Genomic DNA, 19,516 nt, shown 5'->3' with positions numbered 1-19,516 from the left:
AGTGCCTTTACAACCTAAACCGCCAGTTACTTGTGGGCGAGAGATGCAAATGTAAAGAAAAACATTCCTTTTGCAAAATTTCTGCGTTAAGTGTAGTCACAGCATGAACTTGTCATATCAGTCCCCGGACTTCTACTTGTTTTGTCTGTCTTGTGTGTCGTTTCCTGTTTTATTTTGTTAAGTTTCCCTCATGTGTCTTGTCTGGTGTCTTTACTTCCTTTTTGTGTTCACCTTTTCCCTGATTACCTGACTCCTCCCTGATTGTCTCCACCTGTGTCCAATTGTCTTCCCGCCCTCTTGTGTATTTAAACCCTGTGTTCTCCCCTGTTCATGGCCAGTTCGTTTTCCTCCTTTTGGTGTGTTAACTTACCAGCGTTTTTTGGATCCTGTTTGTTCGCCTGCCTGTTGTGACCCGTTTTGCCCTTTGACCACCGTCTCTGCCTGTCCCTCGTCTGCCTGCTCGTCTGTCTTCGACCTGGTTCGTCTATCATACCTGAGAATTCGCCTGACCCCTGTCTGTTCGTCCGCCTCGGTGCCCTATCCTGGTTTCGACCCCTGCCTGGACTATCGGTACGTGAGCCTGCCTATCCCCATGTACGTTTGCCTGAGTGATTGTCCTCCCGTGTATGACCTGGTCTGTCCCCTGACTCTTCTGTGTTTCTTCCTAGTCGGGTTCCCCTCGTGTGCTCCCGACCAGGGCCGTAAAGTGGTTCTCCTGGAATCCGAAACCAAGACGGTTCCCCACCACAGCCACACTGAAGAAAGATCCATTACTTTCCTGTGTGAATTATTAACTCTGACTGTATTCAATAAATCCCCTTTAATTGTATTTCCGTCTGAGGGTCTTGCATCTGGGTCCGGTTCTCGTACCATCAGTCCTAACAGAACTGGATGTTGTTTGTGATGTCAGAAGTCAGGTTAAAGCTTCAATGTACAATATTTAGTGATATCTGATGATAAAGTTACTTATTGGAACTAAATACTGAATTGTTAGGTGACAGGATGTTACCACTGATCCACAATCAAATATATGACAGGAATGTTCCTTAATACTAGCTACAATAGAAAGAAGAAGAGAAAGTCCATCTTTAGCCACAGTAGAAACATACAAGACTCACATGGCATTACATAAACAATTTACCCTAAGGTAACAAAAACCTGATTCTCATTTTGATATAAGTATACACTAATGAATACATAATGAATATTATGTAACACTTTTGGACTTCCTAAATCCCTCTAAAGCTTACACTCTGGACATTTAATGGCTAAACCTTCATTTCAAACAGAAAACCCAATACGCTACAATCCTCTAATCATAAAGATATGCCACTTAACTTTTTAGAAAATTGTTGGCTCCAATAGGGGAAGAGATGACAGAAAAGGAAACTAAAAAAAGAACATACAGTACAGTTGCAATACAGCTTGCTTGAGGACTACAACAGCTATTAATCTTTCTGTCCCTATGACCTTGTACCTCCTGCCATCCTCTACAGCTGTAAATATGTTTATGTGTCACTTACTTGTTTCTCCTACCCACCCATGATCTGAACAGTAAATCAAATGTGAGAGGAACCTACAGACTGCCCGTCTCCCTCTGATAGCTTTTACAGTGTAGTTACTCATATGATTCTGTTAGTGGATGTACTGTAGGTGTACAGGGAACAGCAGTAATACCATAGTGTTTGTGGATTATCCAGTATGTGTGACTTTACATTCACAGAAAAGTTTTCCTCCAAAAGCAGAACCTGAGCACAGAGGTCAAAGTATCAGAAGGGCATTAAAAGAATAATTAGAGAAATAGGCTTAATATTTTTCATTACCAGAGTGATGTGAGATGAGGAATTTCAATCATGAGTAAAATGATGTCAGTGATGGTCATGAAAGAGCTGAAACCTCTGTGTGTGTTCCTCAGAATGCTATATCCATGAAATTAGCAACCTTAGAATACATCATAATAACCTTAAAGCAGCATATCACAATTTTTTTTTCAAAAAACCTGAGTGATAGTGTAATTATCACTAATCCATTAGTCTTTTTGGAAATTTTGTCACAAAGTGTATTGTGGGAATGGGAGTTCCACGCAGCGACCAAGCAAAAGCTGTTTGTCACAGATTCTGCAAGAAAACGAGCCAGATCGCTACAATGTAAAATTACACAGTCCATCAGGTTGTTTTAAAGAATGAGTATAGTCAGTGGATGGGGGTGAAGGTGACATTTGGGCTCAACACTAATGAAAAGACAGTGAAATTGCTGCTGCGTTGAATTCCCATTCTCATAATGCACTTTGCGACAAAATTCCCAAAAAGGCCTGAATGGCATCTCGGTTTGTTATGTAAACAAGTGGACTGTGTTTATGATGGAGTCATCTTTGAAGTTGTTCACCGTGAGGGAAGTGATTCAGGCGCGTAATTACAGAAAGACAAATGGATCAGTGATAATTAGGCTATGACTCCGGTTTTACAAAGAATTTGTGATGAAAGTCATACACTCCTTTAAAAACCATAAATTGAATTACAAATATGTAATTTCTATTGGGGCTGGTCTCTTGTTCAATACAAATAAGTAGTAGAACATCATGGGAGTTGTTTTCACTCCAGTTTTAGAGGTAATCTATGATTTATTCACATTTAGTGATGTACAATTGTCACAATAAAGAAGACTTAAGTAACATCAGTAATGATACAGCACCATTAGCAGTTGGCATTGACAGATGATTTATTTGAGGAATTATCTGAAGTTCCACATGATGGAAACATTTGCTATAAGTCAACAAACATAATTAACACAGGAGTTGTTTTTAATGTGGATGTATTTATTATACCTTGTGTGATGTAGCTATAGTTTGATGTGAGCCTTGCATGTTTGTTGGGAATGATGTGATATTTATAAATTAACACAAACATGTAATCTGGACAAGAAAAGTCAAATGTAGAAAAGACTTTTCTGTAAACACTTTATTCTTCAGATAAAGAATCCTTGTTTGTTTAACTGACAAAAAATGCTTAAAACTTTAATGTCTGCAGCGAACAATTTGTGTTACAGACAGCAGGTAGTAAAAGGAAAAATACAACAATAATACAAACAAATGCAAATCATACTTTTTTCATAATTAAACTGGACACAATACACAAAACACACAGAACCGCTGATGTTACCCAGCAGTCAGAGAAAGCACAAACCAGATAAACAAAATCAAATAAACATTATTCAGGTTAGATCACATTGGTTTAAAAGCCAATAGTTGAAAGAATGACAGACCTCACAAATGTTTTTGTTTTTGTTCTTACTTTGTCGAGAGCAGAACAAACTCTTGACTGTCTGCAAACCAGACAGGGTGACTTCAGCTGTAGGAGTGTGTGTGGCCTGATACAAATGTCTACAATCGTCTATATTCAGTAATTTTACAACATACATTTAGAACTCTCCCAAGCAGGAATTTTTTTTTTTTTACTAAGGTTCCCAAACCTGCAGATAAAACAAAATATTAGCTATAGAACATTTTCAGTAAGGAACAATCAGCATTAAAAGTTGTCATGAAATGTTTTTTGTGAATACATTGGAAAAAATCTAAATCTTACCAGGTGTATTTTTCTCATTTCTAGTCAAAATATTTCATCACACTTAAACTAAGACATAATCACCTGAAGAGTAACTTTTCAGTGAGATATAAGAATTTATTTTTAGACAATAGATCTTGAAAATCTTATTTCAAGAAATCTTACCAAGATAGTGGCAGATTTTTTTTTTGCTTAATTCAAGATTTTTTTTTTTTTTGCTTCATTCAAACAAAAAAATCTGACAGTGGAACAAGTGAAAATTATCTTGGTAAGATTTCTTGAAATAAGATTTTCAAAATCTATTGTCTAAAAATAAGTTCTTATATCTCACTGAAAAGTTACTCTTTAGGTGATCATGTCTTAGTTTAAGTGTGATGAGATATTTTGACTAGAAATGAGAAAAATACACTTGGTAAGATTTAGATTTTTTGCAGTGTAAACTCAGTGTTTTCATCAAAGGTGAGTCTTTCATCCAGTAGTTCTTGTTTTACACTTTAGGATCTTTGGGAACATACTTTTCTCTACCAGCTCAACACGTCTGTAGGACATTGTCAGCTGTAGCTCATGTTGTTCAGGGTGAATACATTTTGGTTTTGTTTGTCCTATAAATTGTTTCATTTGGATAAACTGGTGTTTTTATAAAGACCCTTGAGAGAAAGAGCCTTTGAATCAGACTCGACCCACCGAGCCACCCCCTAACTTGTAAATATGTGCCCGTCTCTCCCACTGCAGTGATGTCATCTTTGGTCGGCCCCGGGTGAGAGACTGGAATGTTACAGCCTGTTGATTGAGGCAAAGGATTGTGGGTGGGTGGGTGGGTGCTGCGTATGTGTGTTTTTTTAACATGTGGTATGAAGAGACTATGGAGGGGAGACTGTGGAAGTGTTTGTGCATGTGAATGCTCATGTGCATGTATGGGGGCCTTGGTACGACACTGCTGTGTGAAGACTTTTCTTAGTACAGACCAGCTGTGAGTGGGGGAGTGTGTGGGTTGCCTGTACATTCACAGCAAACACACAAAGCTAAATAAACCCACTACTCATTCACTCACAAGCACACATATATGTACATGTATCCATACACTACAGTTAAGTTAAAATGATTGTATCCATGAGTGTTTGTGTCACTGGGTGTATTATCATTAGCGTTAACAGAATTCCCTGGGTAGACTGAGTGGAGACTGCAGTGTTTAGAGTCATCACGACCGGTCATGATGGATGGGAATCATGGGGACCTCCCAATGGGATACAATTGATCCATTTAGCAGAACAAAGAGGTGATCAATATTAACGTTTTTATATGCATACATACTGAACCAGAAACACATTTCATTCATTTTATATGGCATTGTTTTAACTGACATACACTTATTATTTAAATTTTCCTACCGCTGCCAGAGTCCTCACTAAGACCAGAAAAGTGGACCACATTAGTCCAACTCTGAGGTCCTTCCATTGGCTACCTGTTCGTCAGAGGATAAACTTTAAAGTTCTGTTGCTGGTCTATAAAGCTCTGAATGGTTTAGGACCAAAATACATCAGTGACCTCCTGACTCAGTATGAATCCACCAGACCCCTCAGGTCATCTGGATCCGGTCTGTTGTCAGTTCCCAGAGTCAGAACCAGACATGGAGAAGCTGCGTTCAGCTTCTATGCTCCACATGTCTGGAACAAACCTCCAGAAAACCTCAGATCAGCTGAAACACTCAGTTTATTTAAATCCAGGTTAAAGACCCACCTGCTCTCAGCTGCATTTGAATAGAGTTTTTATTCTTTTAAGCTTAAAGTTTTTATCTGTTTTATCTGCTTAACTGTTTTATCTGTTTTATCTATTTACATACTTTTTATTGCTTCTGCTGTAATGCTTTTAATGTTTTATGTAAAGCACTTTGAATTGTCTTGTACATGAAATGTGCTATAGAAATAAACCTGCTTGCCTTACCTTACCTTATCGTTACTGCAACTATTATGCTTCGGTTTAGGCACTGACAACACTCAATTCATGTTCTTTAACCAGGAAAACTTTACTTTTATACACAGTTAATGCCATACATGCATGGGAAATGTAACCAGACCTATCTTCACCAGCTGTGCTAGAGTTGGAAAAAGGTGTGGCACCATCTCCTCTCCTTATGAAATAGTAGTACAGGGCTATTGGGGTATTGCTCGGAACAAACCACACTCATACTGGGCTGCCTTTAAGCACAGGACTCAGCAGTGATGCCCCCTGCAAAATATAATCAATACTCTGGCTGAACATTTATTCATGTGGCAGTTCCAAAATAGAATTTTCTCAATATTTAACTTTTCTTGAGTGATTTATCACCATTTATTATATTTCCCTCTGTATTGTCTGTTTTTACAGTAAAAATCAGGTATTTTCCTATATTTAGTTCACTGATCATGTAGATGTTCATAAAAGCTCAGATTAAATTTGAGGGTTATTATGTCAGAAACAGAGAAAACTGAAGAAAAAGTGACTTTTTCAGCAAAATATAGCACTAACTTATCATAAACCCAGTGTCTCCATCCACTGTGATTGATCCAACTCCATGGGTTTTACTGATGAATCAATATTGTAGAAGATGACAGTGTTTCCACGTTCACTACGTAGCCTCTGAACGTCCAAATGGGTCATATCTGATGACCATGAAAAGATGACAAACTGTATTTTACACCAATTATTTACATGTATTGATAGGATTAGTGTATCAACAGGTATTAAACAGTTTAGATCAGTAGATGGTTTTGAACGCCAGTGGCTGTGGGGTTAAAATTGCCCAATCCCTAAAAAAGAAAATGCCACTGAAATAGATGTGTGAGAAGAAGGCTGACTGATATAGCCATTCAGTGTACATCCTAGAAGAAAAATATATACATACTGGATGACAAAAAAAATTCATATCAGTATGCCTTGATCTATGTATATCAGTATTGTGTTGTTTTAACCAGAATTCACCCATTCCAATTGTTTTCCCACCATTACTGTAGCATTATTCAAAGTTTTTTACTTTTTCGGGATAGACATCAATCAGTTAGTGTTAAGAAAAGATAGCAGGGCTTGGTTTATTTGGGAAACTTTTAATTTTTATACATAATTAATATTATACATATTCATAGTTTAGAAAAAATGAGGTGTTTCAGGGTCAGATCAAGCTTCTCACTTTGTTAGTTCTATGCCAGAGATGAAGATATTTTGTGACATTGACACAAACAAAGCTAAGCATAAAACACAGCAATGGTGTCCTTTATAAAATATTGTCAAGGAGAGGTTGTTTTCACTGAACATTTGCAAATAGACATTTGATATCAAAATGACTGAATTTCCACTTTAGGAAATGCCAAATAAAAAAGAATGTTGACTGAAATAATAAATTCCTCCAGAAAAGTATACTTTATGAGCATTAACAACCCAACTTCTTCACCAAATGGCGACTGATTTGGAAGAAAAGCAGTATATTTGATCTTAATGGGATGCTTTGCCCTTCATCCCCACAGTGTGCATCTGTTTTGTGGGTTGGAGGTCTCTGAGAAGAAAGAAGGGGTCGGCAGTACAAGGCCTGGGAGCTCCACTGCATAAGGATGGAGGTTGTTTTCATGAAAAACTGAATAACAAACCTCTAACCTTGTTGGTGGTGAGCAGGGCATTTTTGAAGTGACTCGAGGGACTCTTAAACGCAGTGATTTATGACTCGTCTCGTGGCGGGGGGGCACAAGACAAGAAATACCCACCCTCAGTGAAGCAGGTGTGGGCTGAAGGCTGTGACAGTGTAGTCATCACAACATCGTGTTAGCAAGTTGGATCATTCCTTTTACTGCTGGAATATGCAGTTTTGGAAATCAATTTCAACAAGATTGGAACCACTCGAACAAACGTAAACAAGTAGTTGAAATTTTACATATTTACCCAGTTACGATATGTATTTTATTAAGTATTTTTTGTTATGATCAGTTTCGTTTACTTTACAAAAAAAGGTGAATCTGCCACTGGGGGGTTACCTACATAGTGGCAATAAAAATAACTTTGAACTCTAAAATATTTCTACCAATGAGCAACATCATTTTGTAAGAATGAAAGAAAAGCTGAGAGTTGTAACAGAAGTAACATAATGAAAAATTACAAAGGTAACATAAATAGAAAATATTTTGGATACAATACTGGACAAACGTTACTTTTTGACATTTTTGTTGCCGTGTTCTTACAAGTGTGATTTGTGTACATGGTGTATATTTCGGATGTAGTTTGAGTTTCTAAGTTTACTGCCCTCCATTGTCTCTGTATTGGTTATCTTAACGTGACCTAGGGTCAAAAAAAAAGAAGGTCAAGGTTCACTTTCCTGGGCAGTGGGTGAAAAGTTCAAAACAGTAAAAGTCTAAAAAGAGAATTAGCTAGCATTGTAGTCATAATCTAATTTATGATTTTGTAGCTGGAGGAAATGAAAACCCAGGTAAAAATATGGCCAACCATGGTGAAAACATCCCAAAAGCACCATGTGGATGATCACGCTGTCCAACAAGCGATCTGAGTTTTATTAAGATCGTTTTGCAAAATTTTTTTGGCTAATATAGAGGTGCAGATGCACTCTGCTATGTGAACTGGCAGTGGCTGTTTATTTTAAACTTTCTTCATTGTTAGCAATGACTTTTCTATACAGTATAGTTTTGTCTAGTTTTGCTGCAGTTGTTAGTGCAGTGGGAGTTCCCTTGTGGATGTGGGATGACATTATTTGAGGTTTGCATTACACAAGTATCAGTTTGTGTGCCTTTTGTTGGGTTTATTTTGTATGTAGTTCTGGTCATTCACTGGCATTGCCTCTCAGTGGTATGCCACACTCTTCTTTTACTTTACTTTAGTTTTTTTTTCTTTTTTCTAAAGAATTGTTAGTGACCCTCATTTGCAATAAGTCAGCCTGTGGGGTTGTTACTGAGGTAATGGAAGTGTTACAGTTAACTTTATATTTGAAGAAATGGTCGTGCACCTGCTGGAAGACCAAAGACAACATGAAGGGGTTAACTCAAAGATCAGAAACTGTCAAGATGGCCACCTTTTAAGCACAGGTATTCATGCAGTTCAAGGATGCACTTTATAATAAAATGAGCAAAGACTGAAGGTGCCAGCTGCATGATTAATGACAACAGACATGTTATATAGTAAAAGCCATGTAACCTGTTAATCCATCCAAAAACTCATAAATCACTGGTACGCTGAGTTGCTCTCGGGCAGGGCTAAATTCCACAGTGCACTGTTCCTATGAGTGAGGTGACACGGATGCTTTGGGATGTTTGCTCCTGTTTGCACAGCAAATTCCAAGATTGCCTCATGGTGAAGAGGGACAGAGTTAGGAATGTGGAATCCTTACAAACTCAGATGCCATAAACTCATCTGAAAATGTGACAGAACCACGGGACAGCAACTCTTTAACTATTAACAGATTCTTAACAATGAGTTACTGTGGTGATGGCTTGATTGTTTCACTTTATGACTGTAAAATGTAAACTCACACATGCAAATATTTATAAATGCATGTTCAGTTGCCACGCTGCACCGAAGAAGAAAGGGCAGTGAGTTTCTGAGTGGATATGGTGAACCTACAGGACACAAAACGCATGCGCACAGAGTTTTATGGGTGAAGGTCACAGAAAATAGGCTGTGAAAGTTTGAGACTGAGAGCAAGCTATGGACAGTGACAAATGGCAGACTGGTTGCAGATTGCTCCGCACATCTCATGAACCAAATAAAATACTCCATTAATAATAACATGCTCCCACAAACTGATACACATGCTGTATATTCTGTCCAAATGGTGTTATGTCTGTTTAACCATCTGGGACCATTAATAAGCAGCCAAATGAGTGTTTTTGATCACCCTCTGAGTTGTGTTCCACCGGAACATTTAGACAAAAACACAAATACCCAGTCTTTCATCACATGGCTCTGGACAATGTCATACATTTCTAATGTGCATCATAAACTTTCTCAGGACCCAAAGTAGGCTTGCCAGCTTGTGGGAAAACAAAGCCTCTCTATCTACAATTCTATGTTTGGTTAAGTGTATGCAAAATATGTGGATGATGTGTGTGGAATATTTATGTTTGAGTCCCAGGTTAGGAGTTGGCTGAAGTCTGTCTTTATTTTATTCCCATAGAGTATTTCTCAAGGGGACCCACACATGCTTCTAATTCCCAAGCAGTAGCCATGTGGGAAACAAACTGCACAACTTCATTTCTTTAATGTGATAATAAGGTGCTGAGACCTCTCCCTCTCCTCAAAACTCCATAGCAAAGCAAAAAGTGGCACACCCTGTGGCATGAACCTTTCCATCATTTGTCCTGCACTGACAGTGATTCAGTCACAAAATCTACTGGAAAAAAACAAACAGAAATGGAAATTCATTTTATACTGTTGCTCATAAATAAATACATTTGAATAACATATTTGTACCACTTCTCATGAAATGATTGTGACAATGTGATTTATTCTTGATAGATGAAGTGTAATCAGTGAACCTGGTAAAAGGTGATTACAGCTGTATATAAATAGCAACAAAAAGAGGAATATGTCTGAAAAAAAAATAAAAAAAATTCCAACTTCATTGGCTATTATGAGCCAGTTCCACCTACTGTATACTGGATACCACTGGCAGATTGTCACTTAAAACCATTAACTACATCAAAGGTTTTTTTTTTTGCATATTTTATGCTAAATACTGCAATACATCCTATTTAATGATGCTTAATTTCTATAAATGCGGCCTGAACTGACCTGTAGCATTGGCAAAATATCACTTTATAAAGTTGACATGATTGTTTCACAAACCTGGGACACATTAAGTAGCTATAGCTCAAAATGTAATTTGATTTTTTTTAACCTACTGGTGAATTTCAGTCTGAGGGGAAGAAGCAAAATGAAACTAATCGACTTCATTAGGTGAAAGAACAACTGATGTGTTCAAAGAGGGACGTGTAACATGCCGTATGTTAATAACGGAGCAGAATCTGTACACAGGGTATACGTACTTTCACATGCAGCAGTGTACAACAGGTGCACGCCGGATGGTTGGAGGCATTTGCAAGGCCTATTGTAGCCTCATTAATGGTACAGGAAGAGAATTGAAGCACAAGGGCAAACACACACAGCTCATTACCCCCTGGCTAACGTGTACCTTTCACACCGCAACTCAAAGTGTGTGCCTGTCAGTGTGTATGTGTGAGTGGTGCTTTTATTGCATTTGTATGAGTTTTGTGTTTAAGTGGGTGGGTAGAGAACTATTACAACCTATGCTCCTTAAGGATTAAAACTGCATTAATAGTATTTAAACATGACATTAAAGGCTTTACTGCATATACGAGCATTATAATGAGACGGTGAGAAATGATGTTTCAAATGGCTCTGACATGAGTGTTTAATAGTATAGTATAACGGATATGGATGTGATAGACATATCTGTTGGGTTGCATACACCCATGGGAGCTAAGTTTGTGAGGATAATGAGAACATCATCACATCACCACAAAAGGCTGACAGTCTTCAGTTACTGAATCAGACTGGACCCAGTAAGCTGACTAAGCTAACACTTAGCTGTTGTAGATGGGACAGGACATCCACCCTTTTACACCTCTATGTTATTTTAGAGCTGCACGCACCCCCTGCCGCCATGTATATACACTCATACACAGACATGCACGCACGCATTTAACCACCCTTAGCCCAGAATACACTGTTAGCTTCTGTTTTCTAAAATCGTCAGAGAAACATGCACATTTACCCAAAGTCTATCACTGGGCTGTACTTTATGTGCATACTGGGTTGGGTTAGTGAGTTCTTATAGACAGGTGTTGAAACTGGCCTGGAAAGTGTCTGTCATCAAAGAACGTCAGAAACAACGTCACAGAAAATGATTAAGCAGACACTGCCTTTTTGTACTTCAACCAAAGCTGAGTAAAAATCTCTTTCTAGTGCTGTGACAAGTGTAAAAACAAGGGTGTTGTTTTTCCTCGTGCTTCTCTACAAATTCAGCTATTGAACCTGACATAACATAGCCTCAGCAGAATTAATTTTACTTTTCACTCGGGGCTGGATGTGGTTCAGCAGGTAAAACAGAAGGTTGGTGGTTTAATCCTTAGTTCCTGTTCACATGTTGAAGTGCCTTTTAGAAGGATGCTGAACCGTCAGGTTACCCACTGCGGCTGACTATACAACTGACTAACCAGTATTCTAAAGGAGCGATATTTTGCATTTTTAAATGGAATTAGGCATTTTAAAACATTTCCCTGTGGTCTACATAAACTATAAATACTATGTTTTGGTCTGAATTCTTCATTAATTCAACTCCACAGGTTCATCTTCAACCTTATTACTGAGTAATGACACCAAAAAGGTCGTTTTGAGCATTGGCCCTTTAAATGCAAATGAGCCACTTCACGCCCCACCCCCTCCAGGCTGCTGGCTGTGCTGTTCTGTCCCGTTCAACCACTTGTGTTCGTTAATACAACCAACAGCTGAACATTTTAGGTAATCGGCTTGAAGTTTGGACATATTTTCAGTATGGAGTACAACTGCTGCTGCTTACAAACAGTTATGGCGTACTCGGAGAAATGTTCGTTGGAAGTCTTGACCTTATATGTGCAAATGTCATGACGTAACTAGTTGTAAAACGTAACAAATTAAGAAGGAATTAAAACGTGTTTTAGAAATCCTCTCAATTTTTGCTGGAATGAATATAAAGATAGCTTTGCAGCACCTGGAGGGTTCAAATTCAAACTTTTGGAACTATTAGGGTCCAAATACACAAATAAATGTGCCAAAGACTAATAAAAGTGGGTTTAGCAAAATATGACCCCTCTGAAGTAGCTGTTCAGCGTTGCACCTGTGGGCTTGGTCCAGCCACAGCAAAGCACAAAGCAATGTGTTATTTTAGTTTTTAATGCTAAATATGAGTTTTAGAATCACTGTTGGCACAGGTAGCCATGCATATTTATGATTACTGCAAGCACTGTGATTTCTGCTAAAATGGACAGAATGCAGTAAAAGCATTCTGTATGCTCTATTTAATTATTCTCTAATTGTTAAAAAATGTGTTTTGACTCTTTTACTGTTTTTCCCATGTGTTTGCCAGGACAGGTGACAGGACAGGTCACCACCAGAGCTTACAGTCTCACCAGAATAATGAATTACTCTGCATTTACGACATTCAGTAGCCAGCGGATCGCTACTATAATGAGGGAAAAATTCCTCTTTATCATTGTCATCGACTGTGGGCTCTCAGCAGGGGTATGTGAGCATGTTTTGCCACTATAAATTATGGCATAACGTTTTGCTCACTTATTTACTCTCAGTCAAGTTCCCAGTCCTCCATCTCTCCCCCTACCTCTCCTTTTCCCACCCACCCCAGTGGCTCCACCCTCCACTAGATATAAGCTATGTTCACAAGGTGTGCATCTGTTATGAGCACACATCCAAGGGTTCCCTCTGTGTGGTTGTCTGTCTGCCTGCTATTCTGTCTTTGAGGCTGACTGCAGTGATTATTTCCCCATAATCGGCCAATAAAAAGGTAAGAAGTCGTGTTCTCATTGGATTCAATGTTTCAGAGGTGATGATGATGTACACTCTACCAGTATTTTGCATTATACATCTGTGAGAACACTTATACCATGGCATGTTGTACATTCTTTGAGTTAATTGTTGTTATACTGTACATCTTACATAGGTTTTTATGAATGACGGGTTTTCATTTGCATTGGAAAAACCAATGCAAGACAAAAAGGCAGCATTATTTATTACATGTGACTGTTATTACACATCATAAATGCTGAATAATTCTCTTAATTTTATCCAAATTTACAGAAATTTTGCATCTGTGCTAGCTCTTTAAGGCTGTGGGTTCACATTAGGGTACAAATATGCCTGTTAGCTATAGAGTTTGGCATCATTTCTGCACATCATCATCCTGCAGAGAAGCAAGCAGGACATGTCCTCAGCTGGGGTGGTGCAGGCTGCTGCATGTATAGAATCCATAGATAGATGCTTGCATTTAATTAGTTTTCAGGGCTCCTAAAAGCTGAAGGATTTGCAGTATAACCATCTGTTAAAGAATGCCCACACTAAAAGTAAATATGCATTCACATGTACTGTGTGCATGTGTATGTGCATCCAGAAAGCTGAAGCCAAACTGTCAGATGCATGTGATGGGGAAAAGAGCAGCAGTTTGGTGAGAAGAGCCTCCAGAGCAAACATTATCTTCTGCTCTAAACAGCTCTGTCTCTCAGGGTGTTTTATCTCACAATCTTCTTTTTCTCATATACTCATCCGTTTGATGAAACTGACAATTAAACAAAGCCACAGGGTGAATGATTTCCTGATCAGTATTTCAGAACAGTGTACAGTGTAGTGACAGTGTAGTGAGTTTCTAAGCTTCTCAAAAGTGGAGCTTGTGAAAAATTGTTGTTACTGCTGTGTGTGAAACAGGATTTGTACTGAAGAATACAATATAGACGGTGCTGTCAACTCTGATCTTCAGTGATGAGAGACCACAGATTGATGTTTGTCACTTGGATTGGCTGTGGGACCAGATTTTCTTCAAAAAACACAATGGAATATTTTCTTACCTTGTACTATACTCTACTACACTGCTAGATTCTCCTCCTTCTGTACTCCTACGTGATCATTTTCTCTTCATATTTACTCTTTTCTTGTGTTCCTATCTCTTGTTTCTCTCTTTAACTAATGGATAATATTTTGTCTTTTATTTTGTGCCTCATGCAGTTTGTATTCATGATTTTCAAAAACCTTCAATAAAATAGACAGTAAGCATTAACTACATTAATGCAATGTGTTAAATGTTTTGGTGTTTCAAATCAGATAGGTCTGACTGTGTGATGCAGATAGATAGATCTCTTTATTTTTGCAAGTTAATTTTCCTTTTCTACCTTACAGCACCATCTAATTGTTTAATTGTTTTTTGTCCTAGAATAAATGTAGTGCATTGCCCATGTGGTGACCTTACTGTGCACAACACAGAAACTGGAGACATTCAAATATACCTAGCTGGTTCTGTGCTCAACAGGTTGCCTTTCACATCAAGTCTGTGCCCCTTTGTTTGTATGTGCGTACAACATTGTTGTCCCTGCGTGGATTATTTAGCAAACTTCGGGAATGCATAGAACAAAAGGACAAAAGGAGCCTATGAAAACCAAGAATGATGGTAGGGCACAAGAGAGGAGAGGGAGCAAACACCATGGTCTTTTAGCTGCACAGCTGTGGCATCGTGGATGTGTGTGTGAGTGTGTGTGTGTGTGTGTGTGTGTGTGTGTGTGTGTGTGTGTGTGTGTGTGTGTGTGTGTGTGTGTATTGCTGTGTTTTTTTGTATGAGGTTTGTTTGAACGTGGATGTTTGCAGCGTGACTTGAAGAGGTGTTAATTTTACGAGGTGTGCTTTGTGATAAAAGCTCAGCTGAGGGAGCTGAGGAGTTACAAATGTTTTTCCCCTTCACTGAGAAACCACAACGTCAGTTGTCGAAATGGAGTGCAAGTGTATTTTTGACTTAAGTATACATTTGTAAATGATTGTGGTGCAGGGAGGAAGGCAGAGTGGTTTGCCAAACATGTTCTGTGGGATTTAAACATTAGGGTTTAGGAAAATGGACTGTTAGACGTAAAGTGAAGCCTTTCTTGGCAGAATAAGAGAATATTTAAGGTGTTAAATGCTTCTGCAATGCCCCATTTCAAACAATGATGTATGTGTACTCACATAAATATTCACTACTGTTGGTTTAGGGTTGGGGGTAAGATTTCTCAAAAACTTGACAATTCTTCACTATTTCTGTACTTCCCTTCAGTGTTTTAAGTGCCATTTTTGTGTGGAAATCAAAGTAATGTCATTGTGCATCGTGTGAAATAAGTTATATTATAATGGAAGTTAACTTTATATAAGAGAATTTATTCGTAAGGTACAAACATGGGAATACTGGTTAATGTAAGGCATTATTAATGCTTTAGACTGAACTTTAGCAGCTGCTCTGTTGAAAACATTCTGTCCGTTGATTGCTAGAATTTGTCTGGCTGTTTATTCTTTTCTGGAAATTAATACTTTGACTAAGATATTTGATTCAGTAATAACCCAGGTCCCAGTTATCGGCTGGTTAGTCAGCCATCAACTTCTTGCTCCTGTCTGCCACTGGTAATTATTACCTGTTGATCCACTAATCCTGTCAATACATGTAAATAATTGGTGTAAAATGCAGTTTGTCACCTCCACCAGACCTCCAGGAGCAACTATGGGTTCAGTGCCTTGACCCAGGACACTCCAACATTTTAAAAGGAATAGTCCAATATAGTGTACAGATGATCTCTACATACTAAGCCACACTGAGTATTAAGTGAAATACTAATCTTAACCCATAAAGACCCAAACAGCCACAGGTGACCAAAAGCATCCACTGATGGAACTGTTTAATCCCTGTTGATCCATTAATCCTATCAATCCATGTCAATAATGGGTGTAAAATGCAGTTTTTCCTCTTTTCATGGGCATCAGATGTGACCCATGTGGACGTTTAGAGGCTCCGTAGTGAATGTGGAAACACCGTCATCTTCTACAGTATTGATTCACCAGTAAAACCCATGGAGTTGGATCAATGACAGTGGATGGATACATTTGTTTTATGTTCAATTAATGATATATTTTTTTGAAAAAGACGCCTTTTCTTCAGTTTTCTCTGCTCCTGATATAATAAAACATGACTTTAATCTGAGCTTTTATGAACATCTACATGATCAATAAAATAAATATTGGAAAATACATGATTTCCACTGAAAAAAACATGAAATACAGAGGATAATATAATAAGTGGCGATAAATCACTGAAGAATGATTAAATAAATAGAAAAAATAATGTGGGAACTGCCACAGAAGAGGCACTGGGTCTTTATGGGTTAAATGAACCTTCTGCTATTGGTCAAACCATCGTCTCGCACCATGGTACCAGAGTAAGACACACTGTCTGCACCTTCGACTTCCACTGCAGTTTACAAGGTCACTGAAGAAGCTTAGGTCACTGACTTTGGATGTTTCCAGATGGAGAAAAAGGGCAGTAAGGGCAAGCAGTCAGACAGAAACAGAAAGGAGAGAAATTAGGCAGAGGGTGAAGATGGTGCAGAACAGGCATCGCTCTGTTCAAAGAGAGACAGAGGAAGACAGGGAGACAGTCAGAGGAAAGATGCCTGTATCTGACAGACTGGAGAAAGAAGAGACAGATGCGTCTGGAGGAAAGGAGACAGTATACACAGAGCTAATATTTCAATGTAAAGGAGTCACTGTGAGTATGTGTCGACATGTAAATACATCTATGTGTCTGTGCATAAAATATATTAAACAAGTCACCACACAGAGCTGTTTCTTGGTGTGACTCTTTTATGCTCAACTTAAAATGATGCATAATGTGCCGAATTTCCCTTAAATATCAATATCTCGACATATATTACAGCAAATTCAATCATTAATTTCCTCTGAATCCAATATGACTGTAGTCTGTTTGCAATAACATTACAATTGTATGATAAATAGTAGAAGTGACACAGTAATCCCAGCAAAGTATAGAAAAAATACACACATTTTAATGGGGAAAACACTTACAAACATGGACTTTTGTCTCAAGAAATACTTTTTTACATTACTTTTTGTATATAGTTGACGTTTTGAAGCCATTTCTCAGTCACGTTTAAGGTTGTTGGTTTGATAACTTTCTTGTTCCCTACATCCAGAGGCTGAACAGCTGCTCAAGTTTTAATGAGATTCTGCAGATCACAGCTTGTATAAATCGCAATAGCCAACACCTCCGCTTCCACTGGGTAAAGGTTGACTCAGCAAAAACAACAGCTCACAGACATACGATGCCCCTGAGTCTTCTCACACTGCACACCTGATGGACAATTTACTGTGTTTCGTTTATGTAAAATGTCAAAAAGATGGACATCTGGAAGTAGTTGGGGAAACATGGGTACACACACACATACAGACAGTAGACTACTTAAAGGTTTGCTTATTTTTGGGACTGTCTGGACTGAACTGGGCATGTTGAGATCTCAGTGGTGTATGACGAGCCACACGTGAATTTGGCAGCAGATGTTGAAAAATGAATGCCCAAACTGCACCTTGCCCCTCTGAACTTTGGATGTAATGGAACAAAAATCTACACAATTCTAATATATGTAACAACAATTTGTGGAACTTGATCCTGCTGTAATCCATAACCTTGTAAATATCTATAATTGTCAAAAAATTGTCTCTGTGCAGTTGTCAGTAGTATTATCAGAATATGTTTGTGTATTGCCGCCACATAAATGAAACCCTCGGCCTTTTTGCACATATGGATGGACAGATGGACGACAAACTGATGACAATACCCTGTGGCGAGGGCTGAGGGTAAAAATGGTGTGAAATGAATGAAACACTGGTAAAATCCACTTGTAAATGTAGCTCATGATTGTTGTTCCTGTTTTGTCACTGTTACACTTATTAGAAAGTCACCATTGGGGAAGCAAAGTGCTCCAGGGTGAGAAAAATGTAATTGTTTACTATGTGCTGATCACAACACAAAACTTTGCCTGTGGCCCATTTTGTAGCTCAGACTACCTGTACGGATATAGAGGAATGGATGACTCTAGTGCATAAATTTGAAAGCCTTTTATAAGTCTGTGTGTTGTGCCTACAGCCTCCTCTTTTAACTGTTTTCTCTAATAACAACTTATAACGTGGAAATTGCTGGTTAATGTTTATGTCAGAGTCTGTAATTGGCCCTACACTATAAATAAGTCACCTGGGAGGTAACACTTATGCAGAATAATGTGTGGAAGAAAAGCACACCAGGTAAAGACAGAAGGCGTTTCCATCATTCCGCAGTTGCTATGACAACGTGTTGTTATTTGACGTTGAACAGACCCTTTTTGTATGGTCCCTCTGATCTGTAGTTGCAAGGTTTGTCAGAATATTTCCACCCCTTTAAAAACACCTTTGAACACACAAACACACACCCATACCAACACTCAGCCACCACACAATGCTTCTTATGTTACCAGCAAAATTTGTTATCATTTTATAATTTTTTTTAAAAATCTTTTATATGCCTGGTTAGTATCTTAGATTTTATCATATTCAAACTTTATTACCCTCTCATGTATTAGAGGGGTAATATCTAAATCTGATATTTATTAAAGCACATCTGATGCAAGATTTGACCAGTTGTAATAATACCTCCTTTATTACGTCCTCCCTTAACCTGAGGGGAGCAGCTATGTTTGTCATGCCATTAAATACTAGGTGAAATTTTGCACCCTTTTCACAAAACTCAAAAACATTATTAGGCTCAAAGAGACCTTTACTCTGAGCACTTGCTGGAAAAAAAAAAAAAAAAAAAGTATTTATATTTTAACTTGACAAATGCCTCAGGATTAGTGAAACTCTTTCATTTGTATAATAAATGATACATTATATGCGACATTTACCTAATCACCCTTTAAGAATAAATGCTCTTTGTTTTGTTCCATAAAAACTCAGAACAAATAAATAATAACTAAAATGATGGCTTATGATATGACACTGAGAGAATAAATATACAAACTAAACTATCAGGTCTACTCCTGTATTACATAAGAATATTAGCATAAAGTTACCCACTGGATAAGATTAATCCATAGATTAGTCATTGTCAGCAGTCACATATCAACTTCATATCAGTCCTTCAAAATACTAAGAATACACCCCAGTTTATATCGGTGTAAAAATAGGTTCGATCTCTTGTTGGTAAAATTCTGTGGTATTCCTCTGGACTCTTTGGCATGTCAGGCTTCTGTCACCAGGAACGCAGGACGGGCGTCTTTCAAAGGCCAGCTCTCATCCAGGGAGACAGTGGCACGACCATGTCAAAATCACCAGTCGACTGAGAAAAGGTCAAAGGGCGGCAA

Source organism: Sphaeramia orbicularis, chromosome 21, assembly GCF_902148855.1.
Source record: "Sphaeramia orbicularis chromosome 21, fSphaOr1.1, whole genome shotgun sequence".
NCBI lineage: Eukaryota > Metazoa > Chordata > Actinopteri > Kurtiformes > Apogonidae > Sphaeramia > Sphaeramia orbicularis.
Note: the sequence above shows the minus strand (reverse complement) of the source record.